Source organism: Peromyscus californicus, unplaced genomic scaffold (assembly GCF_007827085.1).
Source record: "Peromyscus californicus insignis strain IS unplaced genomic scaffold, ASM782708v3 Scaffold_14__1_contigs__length_90479793_seg_2, whole genome shotgun sequence".
In the NCBI taxonomy this organism is placed as follows: Eukaryota; Metazoa; Chordata; class Mammalia; order Rodentia; family Cricetidae; genus Peromyscus; species Peromyscus californicus.
In genome coordinates, this window is record NW_026294436.1 from 54,751,583 (window position 1) to 54,773,655 (window position 22,073).

A 22,073-nucleotide genomic window follows, 5' to 3' on the forward strand; every position below is an offset into this window, starting at 1 on the left:
TAAAATGATACAGCTAACTTTGAATAAGTTGTAAGTAATAAAGCTAGGGTTAATTTTGCATCCTCAGCTATGGTTCAGTAAACACCACCAGGCATTTCAGATGCAATGATGTTAAAGTTTTGCTTTCTGACTTCAGGTGGTGTACAATCTGCTTGCAGAAACCAGATGCTAATGAAAGCAAAGTAATGTCAATGCTGAAGTGTTAGAAGCAATGTCTTACAGCATCAATTAAGAAAAGGAGGTATCTAGAAAAGCATGTTAAAAAAGAGAAATTTAGTGAAACTTCTAATAAAAATTTTATCTATAATTTATGGAAAAAAGAAATATGGACAATTTTTTAAATATTGTGTATATGTGAGTGTGTGTTGTTGGAATTCCTGGCCTCCCCCACCCCGCCCCCCAGCTGCATGACTGCACACACGCTGTCCAGTAGCCAGGCAAGATGTTTAGTCATTGCAGGGCTTTACGTCCTATGTAATCTGTGCGCTGCATGATCACGTAATTAATGTGCAGCGTGATCACATAATCTATGCACATTCATGGCATAGTTACATAAGCCCATATGCCCATGTGTAGGGGAATCCATAAAAAAGCAGGTCACAGACTCCTCCCCCTTCTTCTTCCTCTCTCTCCCTGCACCATTTCTCACAGGCCTAAGCTCTGCCCCCTGTTCTCTTTCCCCTAATAAACTCTTATAGTGGGTTTTGCCTTGCCTTGTGGCTTTTCTTGCATGGTAAGCAGTGCTGCTTAATGAATAACTCAGTGCCACATAATAATAACTAACTTTGGTGCCGAGATGAAGCAGGCTCTCCCAGCGCTCTGAACCCAGGACCCTGTACCGAGGTTTTGCTCTATCTACAACTGCCTGCTTCTTCACTTGCCCAGCCACGGGACCACTTCACATAACACCAGCTGCTTCAATTGGTGAGTTCTCCCTTTCCAGCCAGCATAAACTGCCTTCATTCTCTGGCCATTTCCCACGACTCTAGTCTGAGATATTTTTCTCGCTGTCGGACCCCCAGGGCGTCCTCAGGCTGTGTACACATTACTCATTCTCTCATGCTCGATGAAGCATTAAATGCTGTCAGATCCCTGGGTGGGTGGGGGGGGTCCCCAGCTACGCACACCTTGGCCCTCACCCTTCTGCTTGCTGAAGCTTTGGGTGACTTGCACCAGTGTCAGATCCTTCCTTGATCTTGGATCATGGTTTGTTTTTTTTTTTTTTCTGCTGCAGTCATGGACATAAGGCTTCCTCCTCTTAGTCTCACTCCTCTGAGAAATGCCTTAAATATCCCTTAGATAACAATAAAAATGGCCACCTAATGGCTCCTTGCACCCTGATATTTCATGGGAATTATCTAACTTCTGCCAACGAACAGGCAATCGAAAAGTTACTTTATCCCCAAGCTTTGTTTACCTAAGTTTTTTCCTCCCTCTATGGTGATATTTTATTTGTATTAAAATGTTATTTGTATGTTAATAAATAAAGTTGCCCGGGGGTCAGAGCTATTAGCAAGCCATAGGAAAGCAGGGCAGTGGTGGCGTACGCTTGTAATTCCAGCACTTGGTAGGCAGAGCTGGGTAAGTCTCTGTGTGTTCAGGGATACAGCCATTATTGGATACACATGCCTTTAATCTTAATACCAATCATGGAAAACCTGGAGGCCTATACGGACAGGCTGTGAGGAGGCGGTCATGTGGTTGGGTTTACAACCAATGAGAAGGCAGGACAGGAACTCTATATAAAGACTTTAACACAGGGGTAGCTCTGGTTCGGAGAGGTAGGACCACCGCAGGAGGAAGGGTAAGGTTTTAGCTCTTAGCTCTGACCTCTTGGCTTTCTTCTTTACATTGGTTCTGTGTTTCTTATTTAATAAGAAGGTTGGATACATCTACATCCCTCCTTGATTCTTTCTCTCCTGTCCACATGCTCCTAGCTTTGCAAGGAACCTGAGGAATCTCTGACTCCAATAAACCTTTAGCACTCTTCTCCTCTCTGGTATTGGGCAAGCGCTCCAACGCCGGACCCTGGCTCCCGCCTTCACTCCTCCTGTCACTCATTCTCGAGCTGCTCTGAGGAGCACAGACGACGGGGCTGGGAACAGGCTAGGATACATGCAAATGAGTTTCATCAAACCAATGCTGCTCACCCACCCAGGGCTGAGGCTGTTCCCAATCAGGACCCACATTGGGATTATAATATCCTGGTGGCTTTCTAGCTAGAGATCGGTTTATAACCTGCCTCCTGGCAGACATTCCTAAGGCTGCCTGCCCTCAAACCAGTAAACTATAAAAAGCTAGAAAACATAATTCAAGGTAAGGAATAAAATCCATCCCATGTCTCCCGGAGCTCCCCTGATATCAGGGCTAAACTTAAGCATCTGGAGAGTGGGCCCCTTCCACAGGCAGAAATCTTAGAGGTGGCCATAAACAGAACTGCCAAATGCTGGCACACACTATCCAACCGGCAGCCAAAGCCTCCAGGTCCCTGTTTTAAATGTGGTAGAGAAGGCTACTGGGCTCGTGAATGCCCTGCCCCATGTGGGCCACCAACTGGGCCTTGTCAAAAGTGCCACCAAGAGGGACACTGGTCAGCTGACTGCCCCCATGCATCTCATGGCATGAGGACATCAAACAAAGACCATCCTCCAGCGGATCTCGTAGGCTTGGCTGTGGGCGAGGATTGAAGGTGCCATCTGTCACAGGGAAACCAGGGTAGCCATTGCAGTATCAGGTCTATCCATTTCTTTTCTTTTGGACACTGGAGCCACCTACTCAGTCCTGAGGGAGTTCTGCAGTCCCACCTCCTCTTCTCATTTCCCTATTGTTGGGATAGTGGGACAGCCTTACCCACCTCACCAGACCCTACCACTTAATTGTATTTTTAGGGATATCCCTCTCACCCACACATTTTTTAGTTGTGCCAACCTGCCCTGTGCCCCTAATGGGAGGAGATTTTCTAGCTAAAGTAGGAGCATTTATTTTATTTGCTTTCCCCATTTGCCTTACTCCAGACTTATCAGCTGCAAGACACCCTCCTGTCTCTTCTGACCATATTCTGCTACATCAGTTTCCTTTTGTGTCTCTAATAACACATTGAAATCTCTAATTAACTGCTCAGCTAATTGTTACAGGACCATCATAGAGCTGGAGGCCAAGGACCACCAAGTATACCCATGTGGTAAAAAAACAGTAACAGTTCAGAGGTATTTACACTACATTCCCAGATTCAAAAGGGTCTGGACTCTGCTAAACTACTAAAGAAAACAGATGCCTTGGAGGTTTGTCTTAGATAAAGCTTGTCTCAGGTAAAAATTAAAAGCATGTTCCAGGTCTCTCTCTTTCTCTCTCTCTCTCTCTCTCTCTCTCTCTCTCTCTCTCTCTCTCTCTCTCTCTCTCTCTCTCACACACACACACACACACACACACACACACACAAACACTAACCAATAGAGTACTAAACATTATAATATCATGGCTACCAGCTCAAGATTTTAAATTCCCTGTGGCTGCTTATTAACATGTTAAAAAATTCTTCTGAGCTCCAGAGCCAGCTTGAATCCACCTGGACAGCATCTTGTCAGCTTGTCAGACCCAAACAACCACAGAGCCCTAAGCAGTGAAAGGTGTTAGATGATTCTCAAAGCAGCTGAGGATAATCCACTACCTCAGGACATTCAGCTACCTCAAAAGCCCCCTTCCCTCCCCTCCCCCCCCCAAGAGTTGAACAATGTCCACCAAGTCAGCTGGAAGCAGTTTCAGGAAACACGGTGCTCTCATTCCCATTCACCCACCATTTTTTTTTTATAATAAGCAAAGAATCTGGAATTTTGGAATTCCTGGCCACTCCCCCAGCTACATGACCACACATGTGCTGTGCAGTAGCCAGGCAAGGTATTTAATTATTGCAGGGCTTTACATCCTATGTAATCTGTGCGCTGCATGATCACGTAATTTATGCACAGCATGATCACATAATCTATGCACATGTGTGGCACAACTACATAAACTCATATGTCCATGTGTAGGGGAATCCATAAAAAGCAAGTCACAGACTTCTCCCCCTCTTCTTCTTCCTCTCTCTCCCTGCACCATTTCTTATAGGCCTAAGCTCTGCCCCCTGTTCTCTTTCCCCTAATAAACTCTTATAGTGGGTTTTGTTGTGCCTTGTGGCTTTTCTCACATGGTAAACAGTGCTGCTTAATGAATAACACTGTGCTGCATAATAATAACAAATGTGCATGAGTGTGTATGTGTGTGTGTGTGTTTGTGTGTGTGTGTGTGTGTGTGTGTGTGTGTGTGTGTGTGTGAGAGAGAGAGAGAGAGAGAGAGAGAGAGAGAGAGAGAGAGAGAGAGAGAGAGAGACATGTGTAAGGGGTGCTTGAGGAGGCCAGAAGAAGGCATTGGATCCTTTGGAATTGGAGCTACAGGTGGCTGGCTGCTGGTGTGGCCTAATGTGGGTGCTAGGAACCAAACTCATGCCCTCTAGAACATCAACTGTACTTAACCACTGAGCCATCTCTACAGCCCCAAGGCAAAGGTTCATATATATATCATGCTTTCAGTTCAGTGCATTGATGGGCAAGTAGATTTAGTGGTGTATGCTGGGCAAACGCAGAGGTTAAGGCTTGAAAAGCAGACATAAGTGACAAGAACAAGACAGCAAGCTGTCCCCTTCCTCCCTCAGAAATGAAGACTTGTACAGCTTCAGAGATTCCGGTTTGGGGGCTTGGGAGACAGCTCGACTGGCAAAGTGCTTGCTGGGCAAACATGAAGACCTTGGCTTGAATCCCCCACATCCCCGTAAAAAGCCAGGCAGTGTGGCCTATCTGTATCCCAATGCTGAAGAAGCACAGACCAGGAAGAACCCTGGAGCTTGCTGGTCAGCCCACCTAGTCAAATCAGTGAACTCCAGGTTCAGTGAGAGTCCCTGTCTCAAAAAATAAGTTGGAGAGCAATTGAGGAAAACACCCAGTGTTCAACTTCTGGCCTCCTCATGTACATGCATACATGTGAGCATGCACCCACACCTACACATGCACATACATTCTGTTTATATTTCAGAAATGTTTGTGTGAGAGTAATTCTTTTCCATTGCTTGTGTTGTTGTAGAAAAATATGTTTGAGTATACTCAACAATGAAATTCAAAACTTAATTTCTATGCTCTCCTCGCAGAACACAGCCCCCCACGCCCAAGCTCCATTCCTAGATAATACTGGGAGGCGAGGAGAAGGAAGTGAACCCAAGATTGATGGGCCCTTCGGGGAGGAGGGAGGCATCTGGGGCAGAGCTCTAGATGTTTGTCATGGAATCATCTTCTCCAACAAAGGAGCATGGAACAGAGCTGTCTTCATGAAGTACTATTGCCCTCATTATAAATGAGCTGTTACGAGAAAGGCTTTTCAGTTAATTAAGCTCTCTGAATGACTCTGTGGAGCACTGAGTTCTGTGATTCATTTTGAAACAAATTTCCAGTCTTTCTCTCGCGGAGGAGGGCTGCCAGTGAGTACGTTCAGCTGTGTACTCCGGCACCTCGTCTCCAGTGAGTCAACAACGAGAAGTGAGGACCAATTACCTTCATCGTGTTTTTCCTCCAAGAACTTTCATTGCTCTATTTTCCCTTTGTTGCTAATGTCATTTTCCCCTGCTAATATTGTTTCATAACATCTGCCAGAAAAATAGGAAATCACTTGCAATCCTGTCGCTTGTCTCTCCAGGTCGCAGAGGCTGTTGCAAGATAAACCTCAAGTGGCTGTGAACAATGCATTTGATAAACTCTGTGTGTTAAGTGCTCTGAAGAACATTCATGAGTGGTGGTGGGGGGCATAATGAGTTAGGAAGTCGTGGTAGAGCTGCAGAGATGGGAACTGTTGACTCACTGAAGTAATTTCTGAGAAAGACACTTGGAACAGACTTTGAAGGATTCTGCATTCTGTGTCCAGACCTCCTTTTGTTAAAACAGCAAACCCGTGGCCAGGGAGAACATCTTCCTGCCTTAGTAGACCCCAAGCTGCGTCTGGTGCTAAAGTTTCTGAAGTCTTCAGTGATGTGGGCTCACACTCACAGTTAGTGAAGAATAAACATAGTAACATCAGCTCCCGGGATTTCTTCACTCAGTAGTCCGGAGCTGTACAGTGTGGTGTACAGCATCATATTTAACGCTCAACCAAAGCATGATGTATGTTCAACTCCGTGTTATTCTGGAAACCTCAGCATCATTAGCAAAGTTATATAGAACTAGTGTAGGAAGGAGTCTTCTGACTCTTTGGGAGGTCATGTCCTTGGCAATACAGTCTAGTATCGGGCATATGACACTTAATAGAAGTCGACTTTGTGAAATTTGGGGATTTTTATCTCCAGGAGGTCAAACCAAAGTTCTCTATCATTGCCCATGTAAATATTGGATACCTTTTCATTTAAAATAATTCTAGATTTTTTAATATGAGTATCTGTCAGTGTTAGTGTTTCTACCTTAATCTAATAATGGAATGGAATAGATAGCTATATGAAATTTTGCTCACTTGGCCATTTCAATCATTTTAATGTAAAAAATAAATTAAAGAATTTTATCAGCACTTTTTTTAAAACAGCATCTCCCAATGTAGCTCTGAATGTTAGCACTGAAGTCATTATGTAACCAAAGCTGATTTTGTACGAAGGGGATCACCCTGCCTCAAGGCACAGGAGTATCACAGAGTACATGTGGAGGTCAGAGGACAACTTGTGGGAATCAGTTGTCTCCTCTACCCTGCAGGTCCCAGGGATCCAGCTCAGGTCATCAGGCTTGGCAGCAAGTGCCTTAACCTGCTGAGCCGTCCTGCATACCCACCCTTCCATTTTCACCCATAAGCTGGACAGATGGCTCAGAGGTTAAGAGACCTTGCTAATCTTCCCAGAGTTAGGTTCCCATTTTCACCCATGAAATGAATGGAAATTTCACAAAGTCCTTAGCAGAAGCCAAGCAGATGTTGGCACCATTATACCTCCAACTAAAGCCATTGAAACACTCATTTCTTCATTCATCAGGTATTACTGAAGAGTTCCTCTGTGTCAATGCTGTTTTAAGTACTGGAGATAGAGTGATAAACAACAAAAGATGTGCTATTATTAAACTCACATTGAAATCAGGTTAACACATTAAGTCATATTAAACCAGCTCATCTCCCCATACCTCAATCCAGTTTCTGTCATAAGTCCTATAAGAAGCCACTAGATTCACAGCTGTATGTCACCTCATTTTCTTGGACCCAATTCTCTCTCTCTCTCTCTCTCTCTCTCTCTCTCTCTCTCTCTCTCTCTCTCTCTCTCTCTCTCCAACATGTAACCCTTTGATATGAGAGCTGTTGTATGATATTTTGTTTGTGTTCTGACAAATAAAGCTTGCCTGGAGATCAGAGGGCAGAACTAGCCACTAGTTAACCATATCGGCCAGGCAGTGGTGGCATACATCTTTAATTCCAGCACTTGGGAGGAGAAAGCAGGAAGTATCAGGAGTTCAAGGCCACCCTGGGCTACATTGAACCCTGGGCTAGATTGAGCAGTCTAAAAGAGAAACAGAGCCAGGCAGTGGTGGTGCATGCCTTTAATCCCAGAACTAGGGAGGTGGAAACAGGAATATAAGGTGGGTCGAGACAGGATCTCAGCTGCCCATTCAGTCAGGGGATTCATAGAGACAGGATCCCGCCCATTCAGCCAAAGGATTCATAGAGACAGGATTACGTCCATTCAGTCAGAGGATCCAGAGAGTTAAGAAGTGACAGTGGCTGCTCCTTTGCTTCTCTGATCTTTCAGCTTTCACCCTTTATATCTGACTCCAGGTTTTTATTGTAAAGACTAATTAGGAACATGCTTCAGAGAGCTGTGTTTCTTGTGTTAATATTAATGACCCAGCATCTGGGGGGTATGCCACTTAGCATTAATTGTCAACTTGACCCCACCTAGGATCACCCGGGAAGAGAGTTAAAATGAAGAATTTTCAAGAGCATGCTGCTCTATGGGCATGCCTTTGGGGGATTGTCTTGATTGTTAACTGGAGTAGGAAGAAGATACAACACACTGTGGGCGGTAGCATTCCTGAAGCTGTGCACTGAACCACATGAGAGTAAAAAAAATAGCCAGCAAGCAGACAGACAGCAGGGACGCATTTGTCTCTCTTTGCTCTCGGCTATGGATGTGACACCTTAGTTCCTGCCTTGACTTTCCTCAGATCATGGTCTGTAACCCAGAATTGTAAGCCAAGTCAACCCACCCCCCTGCTAATTTTCTTTTTTGTCAGAATGTTTTATCACCGCAACAGAGATGAGCCACACAGGCAGTAAGTCGGGGAGTAGAGTTCAAGGAGATTGGCCAGAGTTTCTTACCTGGTGACAAAGAGCAGAAGCCTCAAGGTGGCAAGGAAGCAATCCACAAAGGAACACTGAAAAGAAGTTTGCAAGCCAAGAGAAGAGCAGGTACTGTTTGCTGATTTCCAGGACAAAAAGGTCATGGTGGTCAAAGCCTAGTGAGCTGGGGACACTGTGACAAGAGAAATCCACAGAGGACCCAAGCACAGATTTTTTTAAACTAATATAAAGTTTAGATACAGTGAAATATACAGATCTTAAATGGAAAATTACCAGTTATTCTTTTTCTTCACTGATGTTTAGTTGGTGTTCTAATGTATGAACATAGCACAACTATCCATTTCTCTTAGTATTCATTTGAATTATATCATTACTCCCAATGATGAATAAAGCCTTTATTATTATTACTGTTAATCTATTATATATAAATTCATTGTGTTTATACATCTTAATTTCTCTTGGATAAATATTTAAAGAGGAATTTCTGGGCCATAGGACAAATGTACTTTTGATTTTAAATGCAACAGAACTGGGTGGCTTTCAAAAGTAGTTGTCCCATTTTTTACTCCCTTTGGCAATGAAGAATTCTGCTTATTCTACATTATTTTTGATACTGACAATGTTGGTCTTTTAAAAATATTATTATTGTAGAATGCACATCTCCTTGTAGCTTCGACATGTGTTACCCTTTAGTAGAAATCTGAAGACAGCAGAGAAGAAAACTGTGGAGAGGTCATGGGAAAAGTGACTCATACAAAGAAAACAGCAAAGGCTGTGAGAATTGGCTGGGAATAAAAAACAAGAAGGTCATATTGACTGGGACACGGTGAGCTAATGAGAGTGAGCATGTTTTCATCTGCTTATTAGCCTGTTTTTTTTTTTTTTTTTTGCTCTCATTCTTTCTAGAGATTCAGTCCGAGGGTTTTGCTCATCGCATTACTAGTTTTAAAGATTCTTTCTATATTCTGCATAAAGAAGAGCTTTTAATTTCATTACTTTCTAAACATGAAGGGAAATGGGCAAAAGGTTTCTATCAGTAGCCCTCTTATATACAAGTGACAAACAGACTGAGAAAGAAATCAAGGGAAACAACACCTTTTACAATAACCTTAAGTAATATAAAATATCTCGGGGTAACTCCAGCCAAACAAGTGAAAGACTTGTATGATAAAAACACTACAGCATTGAAAAAGCTATCAGTTCCAGGGCAACTGGGGCTACAAAGAGAAAATCTGTCTCAAAAAACCATAAAGAAAGAAAGAGAGAGGGAGGGAGGAAAGGAGGGAGGGAGGGAGGGAGGGAGGGAGGAAGGAAGGAAGGAGAAGAGAAGACAAAGATATCAGAAGATGGAAAGATCTCCTATGCTCATAGAGTGGTAGGATTATGTGAGAGAAATTTTTTTTTTTTTTTGGTTTTTCGAGACAGGGTTTCTCTGTGTAGCTTTGCGCCTTTTCCTGGAACTCACTTGGTAGCCCAGGCTGGCCTCGAACTCACAGAGATCCACCTGGCTCTGCCTCCCGAGTGCTGGGATTAAAGGCATGCGCCACCACCGCCCGGCTGAAAATTTTATTTTTAATAAAAGGAAAAAAATAAAATCCCTCAAGATACCTTATAAAAGGAAAGAAAAGAAAAATTTTCACCTTATTCTGATTTCATTGCTTGTTTAAGACATGTTTGAAAGAAGCCTCTGCTGGGGATCTCTACAAAGCCCAGATCATGCTACCTGAATACAAGCCTAGCTTAAAAGATGTTATCAAATTGAATTTTAAAAACAAATGTCTTTTTTCTTCTTCTGTTTCATTTTATGAATTGGGTGATATCTCATAATATATAGGAGAAAACCTTCAGTGAGAGATATTTTTAAACAATAAAATATAAATGATCAAAACTAAAAACAAAAACAAACAAACAAGAATAATACCATCTTAAGATTAAGAAACAATCAGAGGTCTGGGAATAGCTCACAGTGGTGCAGCACAAGGCACTTGGACCCATTCTTAGTACTCTAAAAGAAGGAGAAGGAGGTAAGAAATATTTGAGAAAACAGAAATGGAAAGGAATTAGCACCAATAAAGAATATTTATGAAAATCTCACAGCTACCAGACAGTATCCTTTCTCTCTATGATCCAAAACAAGGCAAGAATGTTTGTTCTTATGATTTTTGTTCAACATTGTACATAAGGTCCTAGCCTGCAATAGATCATGAGACAGAAATAAAAGTTTGGGATTAGAAATGAATAAATATTTCTTGCTTGATTGATTTAAGCATTTATTTTAAAATAACATAATTATTTACATAGAAAATTCCAAAGAATTCTACTCCCACTGGGAATTTTTCTAGCAAAGAAATAGCTTTCCTATGAATTTTTAATGGATGACAAAGCAATTTAATGAAGATGTAATGAGGACATTATTGAAAAGCATCCCACCACAGGTTGCTTATTTTTCAATTATTTGCATTTAAATCATCACTTAATTAGCATATATTAACTGTATCTAATAATGGATTTCATTATAATATTTTCCTACATTCACATAATGTACTTCAATCATACTCATCCCCATTTCCCTCTCTTGTCATACTGCCTTCCTCTTTCAAATAAAACCCCCTTCTCCTTCACGACATGTACGTGTGTGTGTGTGTGTGTGTGTGTGTGTGTGTCTGTGTGTATGTGTGTGTGTGTGAGAGAGAGAGAGAGAGAATGAGTTTCATTATGTTGTTTACATTAGCATGAGCATCTTACCAGTCTCTCCCTGATCAACCATGAACTTCATATGAAGGCTCAGAGAGAGGTGTAGACACATGAACCCCTTCTCCTTTCATGACAGGGGACAACAGTCTCAGTCACAACTACTGAGAATTCAAGAGAGCTGTATCATGCCTAGAAGTCAGTGCTCAACATGGTAGTCTCCCCTCTCCCCACTTTTCTCTGGCTCCTCTCTTCTTTCCATGGTGTTTTCTGTGCTTTTAAGGAAGTGAAGTAGTTGTCCCATTTATAACAGGGCACCCAGGAGTCACTTTTCCTCAGTATTTTGCACAGTTGTGAAACTCTGTAGTCATTGATGACCATTTGAGAAAAGCAGAAGCTCCTTTGACCTAAGCTGATGTCAGTATTAATGTGGTCACTGGCTTTTGTTTGGACTTCTTTGTGTTCCTTCCTGGATTTTGGAATGCTTTCTCACTGCTAAGAGTTCCTCCGTAGACCACTTATTAATGACATATTGAAAATGGTTAACATCATCAGAGAAACTTCCTCCTGCAGCCGATGGGAACAAATACAGGGACCCATAGCCAGACATTACACAGTGAGAGATCTTGGAACACTCAGCCCTCCATCATATCTCCCCAACCCCAGAACTCATGGAACACCAAGGAAGCTGAGATGAAAAGAATATAAGAACCGGAGGAGATGCAGGACACCAAGAATACAACACCCTTTAAGCCAACATGATCAAAGCTCATATAACCTCACAGAGACTGAAGCTGCATGCACAGGGCCAGCATGGACCTTTACTAGGTCCTCTTTATTTCTGACTTTCAGTTTACTGTTTCTATGGGATTCCTGAGTGTGCAAGTGAGTGGGTCTCTGACTCTTGTGTCTTCTCTTGTGCTCTTTCCCTTCTTTTGGTTTGTTTTGTCCAACTTTGATGTGGTAGTTTCTTGTTTTATCTTATTATATTCTGTTGTGTTATATTTAAAAAAATAAATGAATAAAAACCTAGTCATTAGAGTAAAGTTAACAAATGAACTATCATTTATACATGCTGGGAGAGGGAAGATCAGTTTTCTCCAGTAAAATGACACTGTATGTATCAACCACTTCAGGGCAGGTCTCATGTTAAGGAGTAGCTGACCAACGAATAATGAACTCCACAGGTTTGTGTGTGTGTGTGTGTGTGTGTGCGCGCGCGCGCGCGCGCGTGCACTTATATTTGGTGCCAGTTTTTTCTTTCTTTTTGGAATATTTATGTTTGTTTCCTAGGTTTGTGGGACTTTGTTATTGTATTGGGTTTGGGGGTTGTTTTTTGAGAAAGAACTTAAAGTTGGATAGGTAGGGAGGAGGAGAGGATCTGGAAGGAGCTGGGCAAGGGGAAGAATATGATCAAAATATATTTGAACTTAAAAATTGTCTTAACTGATAAAAAACATAATAAATAAATTATAAGAAGAAAATGGTTAAATTTACTTTGGAGAAATCTCATAGTCATCATTTTAACTGAGTCATAAAAATTAATGCCATCAATAATAAGACACATAAGGAGACAAAGTGAGTGTCACAAATCATATATTTCCTGTATGATACATGGAGAAAGAAAAAAATCATCAAAGTAGCATTCTTGTCTAAGATTCATAAGTTTAATCTCATCATGAAAAAGTTAAGCAAACAAACAAATGAACAAAAAAACCCTCAGGCACCATCTGGTAGCGCTACAGCTGGAGTGGTGATATTTGAAGTTGTGTGATTTGTTTTCTCCCCTCTGAGGGGTACTGTGCATTGAGCCTTCAAGAAAAAGCTGTTCACTAATGACACCTCTCCAGTAAAAATGAAAGAGTTATATACCCTGCCACTTTACAACAAAAGGAAAAACAGCCAAGGCAAGATGACTCCTATATATATATATATATGTATGTATGTATGTATACATGTATATATATATATATATGTATATATATATATGATTGAAATTATCTCAATTGTGGAAGCAAAAGATACTGAAATGGCTGAAATCCTAGAAAATTCATTAGTCTAGTTTTTTGAATGGTTGATGTTCTCATAAAGCAAATAAACAGCTGAATGAAAAAGAAAGTCAATTCAAAATCTGGATGTGAAAGCCAACAGCATTCAGCAAGGAAATTGAGATTTGGAAGAAAAAAAAAGAGGTGGAAATAAGAAGTAAATCAGAAGAGAGCACAATGGAAAGCATCACCAGTAGACTAAGTCAAGCAGAGTAAATAGTAACAAGGATTAAACACAAAGTCGAAAAAACTACTACATTCAGACATCAGCAAGAATGTAGAAAATAGGAAAGTATGATCACAAATTTGAAAAACTCTGAAACATGATCAAGAGAGAAAATTTAAGAATCTGTGGATTACAAGAAAAGGCTGAGATACAACTAAAGCTATAGAAAATCTTTCAATTATTCCCATCACGATTCTGGCCCCCCCTTGTTCTTATAATCCTTTCCGAGTCTCTTCAACTGAACTCCAGGATCTTGGCCAAGTGCTTACCTGTGGTCTGCATCTGCTACCATCAGTCGCTGGTGTAAGTTCTATGATGACAATTAGGGTAGACACCAATTTGAGTGCAGGGGAAGGCTAGTTCAAGCAGCTCTCTACCATTGCTATGAGTCTTAGTGGGGGACAATCTTGATTGTGGGGAGGGGCTAGGTCTGGCCCCAACTTGGTGTGCTGGCCTGTGTTGACTACCCAAGGGAGGTCATACCCTCTATGAGGAGGGGGTAGAGTTGGGGATGGCATGGGGATAGGTGGGAAGGAGCAGGAGAAGGGGAGGGAGGGGGAACAGGGAACAGAGACTGACCTAGGCACTCTGCATATATGTTACAGTTGTGTAGTTTGGTCTTCTTATGGGACTCCTAACAGTGGGAGCAGGGGCTGTGTCCAACTCTTTTACTGGCTTTTGGGACCCTGCTTCTCATACTGGGTTGCTTTGCCCAGTCTTAATACATGGGGTGGGCCTAGTTTTACTGCAACTTGACATGCCATATTTTATTGATACCCATAGGAATTTCCTGGATGGAGTCAGAAGATGAGAGGATTGGGATGTGGGAGGGAGGAATGGGGGAGAGAGACTGGAAGGGGATGATTAGGGAAGAGACTAAGGCCTGGATATAAAATAAATAGATGAATTTAAAAAAAAAGAAACTATATCTTCAAGGAAAAGAGATATGTCAATGTCTATTATGATATTCATAATAGCCAGCTTATAGAATTATCCTACATGTTTATCAAGAAACGGATGGATAATAAAGAAAATGTGTTAAATACGCACATTGGATTTTATTTATTTACCTATTTATCTGTTGGTGTGTGTGTGTGTGTGTGTGTGTGTGTGTGTGTGTGTGTGTGTGTAACAAGATCTTACTATGTGGCCCTGGCTGGCCTGGAATTCTTCGTAGACTGATCTGGATTGAAATTCAAGAGACCCTGTCAGACACCGTCTCAGTACTAGAATTAAAGATGTGCACCAGCATGCCCAGACTCACGATGGACTTTTTTTTTTTTTGGTTTTTCAAGACAGGGTTTCTCTGTGTAGCTTTGCGCCTTTCCTGGAACTCACTTGGTAGCCCAGGCTGGCCTTGAACTCACAGAGATCCGCCTGCCTCTGCCTCCCGAGTGCTGGGATTAAAGTCACGATGGACTTTTATCCAGCCATAAAGAAAAACAAGTTGTGCTATTTGCAGGAAAATGGATAGAGCAAGAGATCATCATCTTAAGTGATACAAGCCAGACTTAAAGGGAAAGAGGAAAACAGCAAAGGCTGGAGGGGAGGCAAAAGATGGGGAGAGGGTAATTGGGGCTAAATATGAACAAAGACTATGATATACATTTATGAAAACACCACAAATGAAAACCACCATCTTATACAACAAACATGCTAATCTTAATTTGATGAAAATAAAAAATGAAAAAATTAGTCTAAACAACATTTTAAGGTTATAAAAGCAAGAAAATCTGATCTTGATAGCTAAAATAAATGAGAAATTGCAAAAATTATCAGGTTATAAGTTTCCATCAGGATAGCAAGACAAAGCCAGGATGACCAAAGTGTAACAGGGCCAGTGTCCCTGCAAACAGCCCCTGACCAAAGGCTTAAGGACAGGATTGGCAAACCCTTTTATGCCAGCATCTTGACACAGCATTCTTTAAAGGCCAGGCACAGAGCTCTAGAACATTCCCACTGCTGGCTTTCAGTCTTCTTTGGTCTAATTCCTCTCTTTTCAATAGGAAATATTTTCCCATACCATTGTATTTCAGATAACTTGTGCTTTTGATTCAGAGACTTTGGACTTGACTATTGAATGATGCTACAACAAGTAAGACTTCAGGACTCTTAGAAACAGACTAGATTCGACTTGCATTTTGAAACGTACATGAGACTTTGGAAGCCAATAATTGTGGTGATATATTGTGTCCCCAATATATTGTGTACCCTAATAAATTTTATCTCAGGATCAGAGGAAAAAGCCAGCCACTGTAGTAAACATACAGGTCAGGCAATGGTAGCACACACCTTTAATCCTATCATTCGGGAGGTGGCGATCTGTCTGGATCTCTGTGAGTTCAAGGCCACACTGGGAAGAGAGCCATAGGTAGTGGTACATACCTTTAAATCCAGCACTAACCATAAAGGTCTGGAGGTCTGTACAGACAGACAGGAAGTGACAGAGCTGGGTGGAAAGTGGAAGTGATATAGCTGGGTGGAGAGAGGAAATGAGATGGCAGAACAGAAAGGCATATGTAACTGAAAGTTTTCCTGCATCCCGCCTGCTCTGCAGCCACTTAGACCCAAATAAACACACAGAGGCTTATATTAATTACGAACTGTATGGCTCAGGATTCTTGCTAGCTATCTCTTACATCTTAAATTAACCCATTTTTATAAATCTATACTTTGCCACGTGGCTCATGGCTTACTGGTACCTTTACATCTTGCTTCTCCTGGCAGCGGCTAGCAGCATCTTCTCTGCTCTGTCTTTCTTCTTCCTCTTTCTCTGGTTAGAATGTCCTGCTTAATCTTATTCAGCTTCACCTTTGGTCAAACAGCTTTATTTATCAACCAGTCAGAATAACACATACTCACAACATACAGAACGACATCACCCATCAGGCACATAGGCGTGGGTATACGCACAGGAAGTAGGTCTCTTTGGAAACTAAGGTGTTGGTGAGATGAGGTTGTCTGTAGCTTGTCCTCTTCCTCTGATCTCTCAGGTTTTCACCCCAATATCTGACTCTGGGTTTTTTTTTTATTAATATGACCATTTAGCAATTTGTCTTACAAATAATAGAATGTTAACATTTGAACAAATGTCCCTCTAAGGCCCATGTGGGCATCATGTGCAGCACATATGCTATGGGGATGTGGAAGCAGGATCTTTATGAGGAGGGGCTCAGTAAGAAGACTTAGGTCATTAGGCTGTGGCTTTGAAGAGGACCCTGCAATCTTAGCCATGGGATGAACTGCTGTCTTCCTTTCTTTTTCTCTCTGTATGAAATGACTGGTTTTGTTCTATCATGTGCTTCTCTGCATAACAGGCTGCTTGACCATAGGCCCAAAACAATTGGGCCAGTTTATCATAGACTGGCACACTGGCAACTACAAATCAAAATACACCATTATTATTCATTTAGTTCTTAGAGCAGTGGTTCTCAACCTGTGGTTCTCAACCCTTTTCGGAGTCATATACCAGGTATCCTTCATATCAGATATTTATATTACAATTCATAACAGTAGCAAAATTGCAGTTATGAAGTAGCAATGAAATAATTTTATTGTCAGGAGTCACTACGACACAAGGAACTATGTTAAAGGGTCACAGCATTAGGAAGGTTGAGAACCACTGTCTTTGAATAATGGAAAGGTAACCAACAGAGATCTTGAACTAGATAGATCTTGGATAAAAAAAATTATAACACCAAGGGCAGAAAATTTGAACATAGTTTGTATATGAAGTAGTGTTAGAATACTGACGTTGAATTTTCTGAATTTGATCAAGGTACAACAGTTTTGAAAGAGATATTCTGTTCTTTTTATCTGGGCTTGTATTAATCACTCTTCATAATACTGTGACCAAATGCATGACAATTTGAGGAAGGAAACATTTACTTTGTCTTGAGGTTTGAGAGTACAGCCCATCATCATAGGGAAAGCATGGAGGCACACATGGCTCACCACTGTGCTCCCAGGAACTAGAGGCTGCTTGCTCATGTCTGGGAAGACTACAAAGCAAAGAAAAAGGAACAGCAGTACATTGTTGGTTGTTATTGTTTTCCCTTTGCTCTTTTTATTCAGCCTGTGATTCCAGCCCATAGGATGGTGCCACCCACATTCAGGATGGATCTTCCTCTCTGGAAATGCACTCACAGACACACCCAGGGGTGTGTCCTCTACGTAACTCTGGACCCAGTCAAGTTGAAAATTAACCATTAACAGGCTCATGTTCTCCTTCAAACAGAAAATTTTGTTCTTTTTTCCCCTCCACTTAGAGTTTCTCCTATTCTTCACATTCCTTTTCATATTCTACCTCTTGAGAAGGAAGGTGAAGAACAGAAGAAACTGTAAGTGGAGAAAATAAAGAACAAAATATTCACCTTCCACATTCATTTCTCTTTTCTCAGATTTCCTCTAATATTTCTTACATGCAACACACTACTGTGATAAATGACTAATTAGTGGCAGATGCTGTCAACAGACTTAAGAGCAGAGATTCTGCATCTGGACAAGTCTTTCTGTTTGTGATACACATTTCTATCATTTGTTTTACTTTGATTCTCCAGGCTAACCTCTCACCCTTTATGAACCAACCTATGTGAACATGTAAACTTCAAAACAGAATCAAGATTTTACCCATACTTACTGATAAATTTATTGACAAACAATTTGGCTTCTTATATATGGTTTACACTTGTCTTTAAAGTTGGTTGTTCACAATACCAAGAGCCTATCAAGCCATACCATTTTCCTTAGAAGGTGCAGGGAACTTTCACTGAAGGTGAATAATGAATGAAGAGACACCAAGACTGGGTGTCTCCGATCACAAGAAACACATCAGAAACTTGCTCCTACCTGAAATCTTATGCAAATGGACAAATCAATATTCCATAGTTGTCATTAGGACATGAAATGTCCCTTACAGGTCCCTGTGATTAAACATTTGGTTATCAGATGGTGGTGCTATTTGGGGAGGTTGTGGAACCTTTGGGAGGTGGATAGGGCTGGAGGGAGTGTGTCACTGTGGGAGAGAGACTTGAACTGGATAGCTAAGCCCTACTTTGGGTCTTTCTCTTTCCTCGCCCATCAAGATGTGAAGAGTACCAGCAACATGCTCCGACTCCATCGTGCTTTCCCTACCATAATGGACTCCATCACCTTCAATGTCAAACTGTGAACTGTCAACTCCTTCCCTTAAATTGCTTCTGCCATTCACTTTGTCATAGAAACAAGAAAAATAATTCAATTATTTTCCAGGAAAATAAGGATTTTCAAATAATTATAGTATTATTTTGATATCAAGCTAAGTAACACTAGGTTCACACCTCCTATAATTTAGAGGGAAATAAGACAAGATAAGAAGTCTAGTCAGAGCAAATTAATCATTAAAGGGCAGACAAAGAAAACAGCCCTCGTCTCAGGTCTCATTAACTCCTACTTATTTTTCAAGTTATGCACCAACCTGATTCCAGCCTTAATTATGAAATGCCATCTGTTAGATCACAGCAGCCATGTTAGCTGTGGAAGTCCTCTACTTCTGCACATGTTGCAATGATAAGGGCAGGGAGGAACTCCAGTATTCTTCAAGTACTTTGAATAAGTAACCGATTTTAAGTCCAAAGAGGAAAAGTTTCTCAGACAGTCTTTGACTTCACCATTCATCTCCCTTCAATGCTCCAAATAATGGAACCCTAGAACCAACAATGATCCTGGGGGCCCAGGACTAGGGTGTGGACTAAGAGAAACAGTACCAAATAAGTTCAGTTTATTCCTCACCACACAAAGCACATTCCTTCTGGCTTAGTCTAATCTTGTGCATACCGTTGCACTAAAGATAGATCTAACATTTATTCCTGGAACATTGTTTGGTTTACTATTGTTAACTTCTTCAAGCAGAGTGGTTTTCCCAAGAGGTTATATTTGGAGATCACAAAAACAACAGTCTTAGTCTTCCTAGGGCCAGAACGACAGAACGTGTTCCTTTCCTAGTCCTCCTTAATATGAACACCAGTGTGGTCTTGTACAGTCCATTAATGCCAGCAAGCCAACAGTCAGCCCCATGCCTCTGTTTACACAAACACAGGCAAAGGCACTATTTGAGTTTTAAAATAGTGGATGAATGCACAGGATTACTCTGGCTGTCTGGAACTATCTAAGAGGTAAATTTTTTTCAACAATCCGTGATAGGTTTTGGTAATGAAAAGAGAGAAGGATATCAGGAAAATTGTACAGATAATACCATTGCATATTTTCCCTGTGCCTTGGTCAGTCACAGCTTTTGGAAAGCATGTGGATTCTTTTGGATCACCTAGATTCTGATGTGATATTGATAAGAGAATGGTTCCTCACTTGATGTTACAGGTAAAACAAATCCTGGTCACTTGCAGAACGTCCCTTTAGAGCAGTGGTTCTCAACCTTCCTAATGCTGTGGCCCTTTAATACAGTCCCTCATGTTGTGGTAGCTCCCAAACACAAAATTATTTCTGCTGCTACTTCATAACAGTAATTTTGCTACTGTTACAATGTACATATTTTTGGAGATAGAGGTTTGCTAAAAGGGTCGAGACTCAGGTTAGAACCGCTGATTTAGAGTGTAGAGTTGGCATGTTATAAGCAATCAAAGAAAAAGTGATTATACATGGGGCTACAGCTCTATATATTTTACAAGACCCAAGGGGACAGATTTTATGGAATTGTCCTCTTAGGTATGTTGTGTGGCATACAGAAACCTGTCTGTTCTAAATATGCTCTTCTTCTGTGACACACTTTATGACCAAAAACAGCCTGAGGGAGGTAAGCGTTTATTTCAGCTTACAGATTATAGTCTATCACCAGGCAAGTCATGGTAGGAACTCAAGAACTTGAAGAAACTATGGAGGAACGCTGCTTGCTGGCTTGATAGCAAATATATGCTTAAATATCTTGCTTTTTTGTTAAGTATTTTATTTAGTTTTACGTCATGTGGATGAGTGTTTCACCTGTATGAATGTAAGTGCACACCACATGTATGCAGTGTCCTTGGAGACCAGGAGAGGATGTCAGATCCCCTGAAACTGGAATTACAGAGTTGTGATTTGCCATGTGGGTGCTGGGAGCTGAACCTGGGTCCTTCACAAGAGCAGTAAGTGTTCTTAATTGCTGAGCCATCTTTCTATCCTCATTGGGTAGCTTTTTTATATGGTCCAGGACTTTCTGCCCAGAGACTATTGCTGCCCATAGTGGAGTGGGGCCTCTTATATCATTTAATGATCAAGGTGATCTCCAACAGACATGCTCACAGGCCAATCTGATCTGGCCAATTCCTTTCTGAGATGGCTGTAGGCTGTGCCAAGCTGATAGTCAGAGCTAATTGGGACCCTATCTCTATATAATCAAGTAGACATACAACTATTCTAAAAGAGTACACTTTTACTAATCAACATATTAAGCAGTCATTTTTATATAAATCCAAGATATTATGAGCTCCTGAATCATGTGCTAGAAATATTTTGCCTTGCAGAGATAACTAATAGCAAAAGCAACCTGATTGATTATAGCATCAATCGTCAGAGGCTCTACTTCAGATCCTTTTTAAGGTAACATAAGAAAATTACACACAGCCTTCACTGTTGGCCACATATAGCTAGAGAATGGGTAGAGTTAATAGTGACAAACCTTAGTTAAGCTTATCTTGTAGAGTCTAAATCCACTCACTCTATGGGTAGTAATTTCCTCTGGATTGGACCATTACATCTTGAACCACCTCGAGCAGCTGTGATTATAGACTGATGTGGAACCCTAACAAGATCTGGTCTATTTCAATCCTCTTACGAAGTGAGAGGAGGCTCAACAGACTCTAAGGTTCACAGGTACCCACCCTGAGATTGGACACACAGCAAATGATTTGCTTGGGTGAAAATGAAGGAGACTTTTCAGTGGTGGCCTTTTTGTGGGTCACTGACACTCTGGGTGGCACTCTTCAGTGTGTAGTAACCTCCAAAGCACCCATGCTTTCTTAACTAACCCCAGTAAAGTTGTTAGTTCACTAAACTGGAATTGGAAGAACGTTTTCTTTGATCTCCCCATGCTCACTATGTGAATAGACATTTCTTTATGATTCAACAGGAAAAAATCATGCAACACACACCTTGTGTATTAGAATTAGTGTCACTACCAACTCAGAGATGAGTATCCCTTGCTGATATTAGCTTTAATCCCTTAACCATTTCCCCCTGTTATAAAAGAGAAAAATGAAGAAAATAATGTTAAGTACTGTCTTAGTTGCTTTTCTATTGCTATGATAAAACATCATAAGCCAACTTATAGAAGAAAAGGCTTATTCGGATTGATGGTTCCAGACAGATAAGAGTAGTTCATGGAGGAGCAGAGGCAGCTGACATCTGGCTTGAATTATAAGCAGAAAGCCAAGAGAAGGAACTAAGAATGGCTTATGGCTTCTGAAACCTCAGAGCCCCCTGCAGTGACACACTTCCTCCAACAAGGCCACATCTCCCAATCCTACCCAACAGTGTCACAAACTGGGGACGAAGTATTCAAATGCCCAAGAATACAAGGGGCATCTCATTAAGATCTCTCCAATTAGATACACACTGCATTTTATGCTTTTTCCCAAAGTTCACAGCACACTAGCAGGTAGAAAGGGGAGATTGGGTTACTTTAAGGTGAAGCATAAAGTAGTTCCTAAGATTTCTCATCTCTACTTGAATTCAAGTCTTGTAACTCCCAAGGCAAAGCTTTTGTTTTTTAACTTTATCTCTAAATACAAATGTCT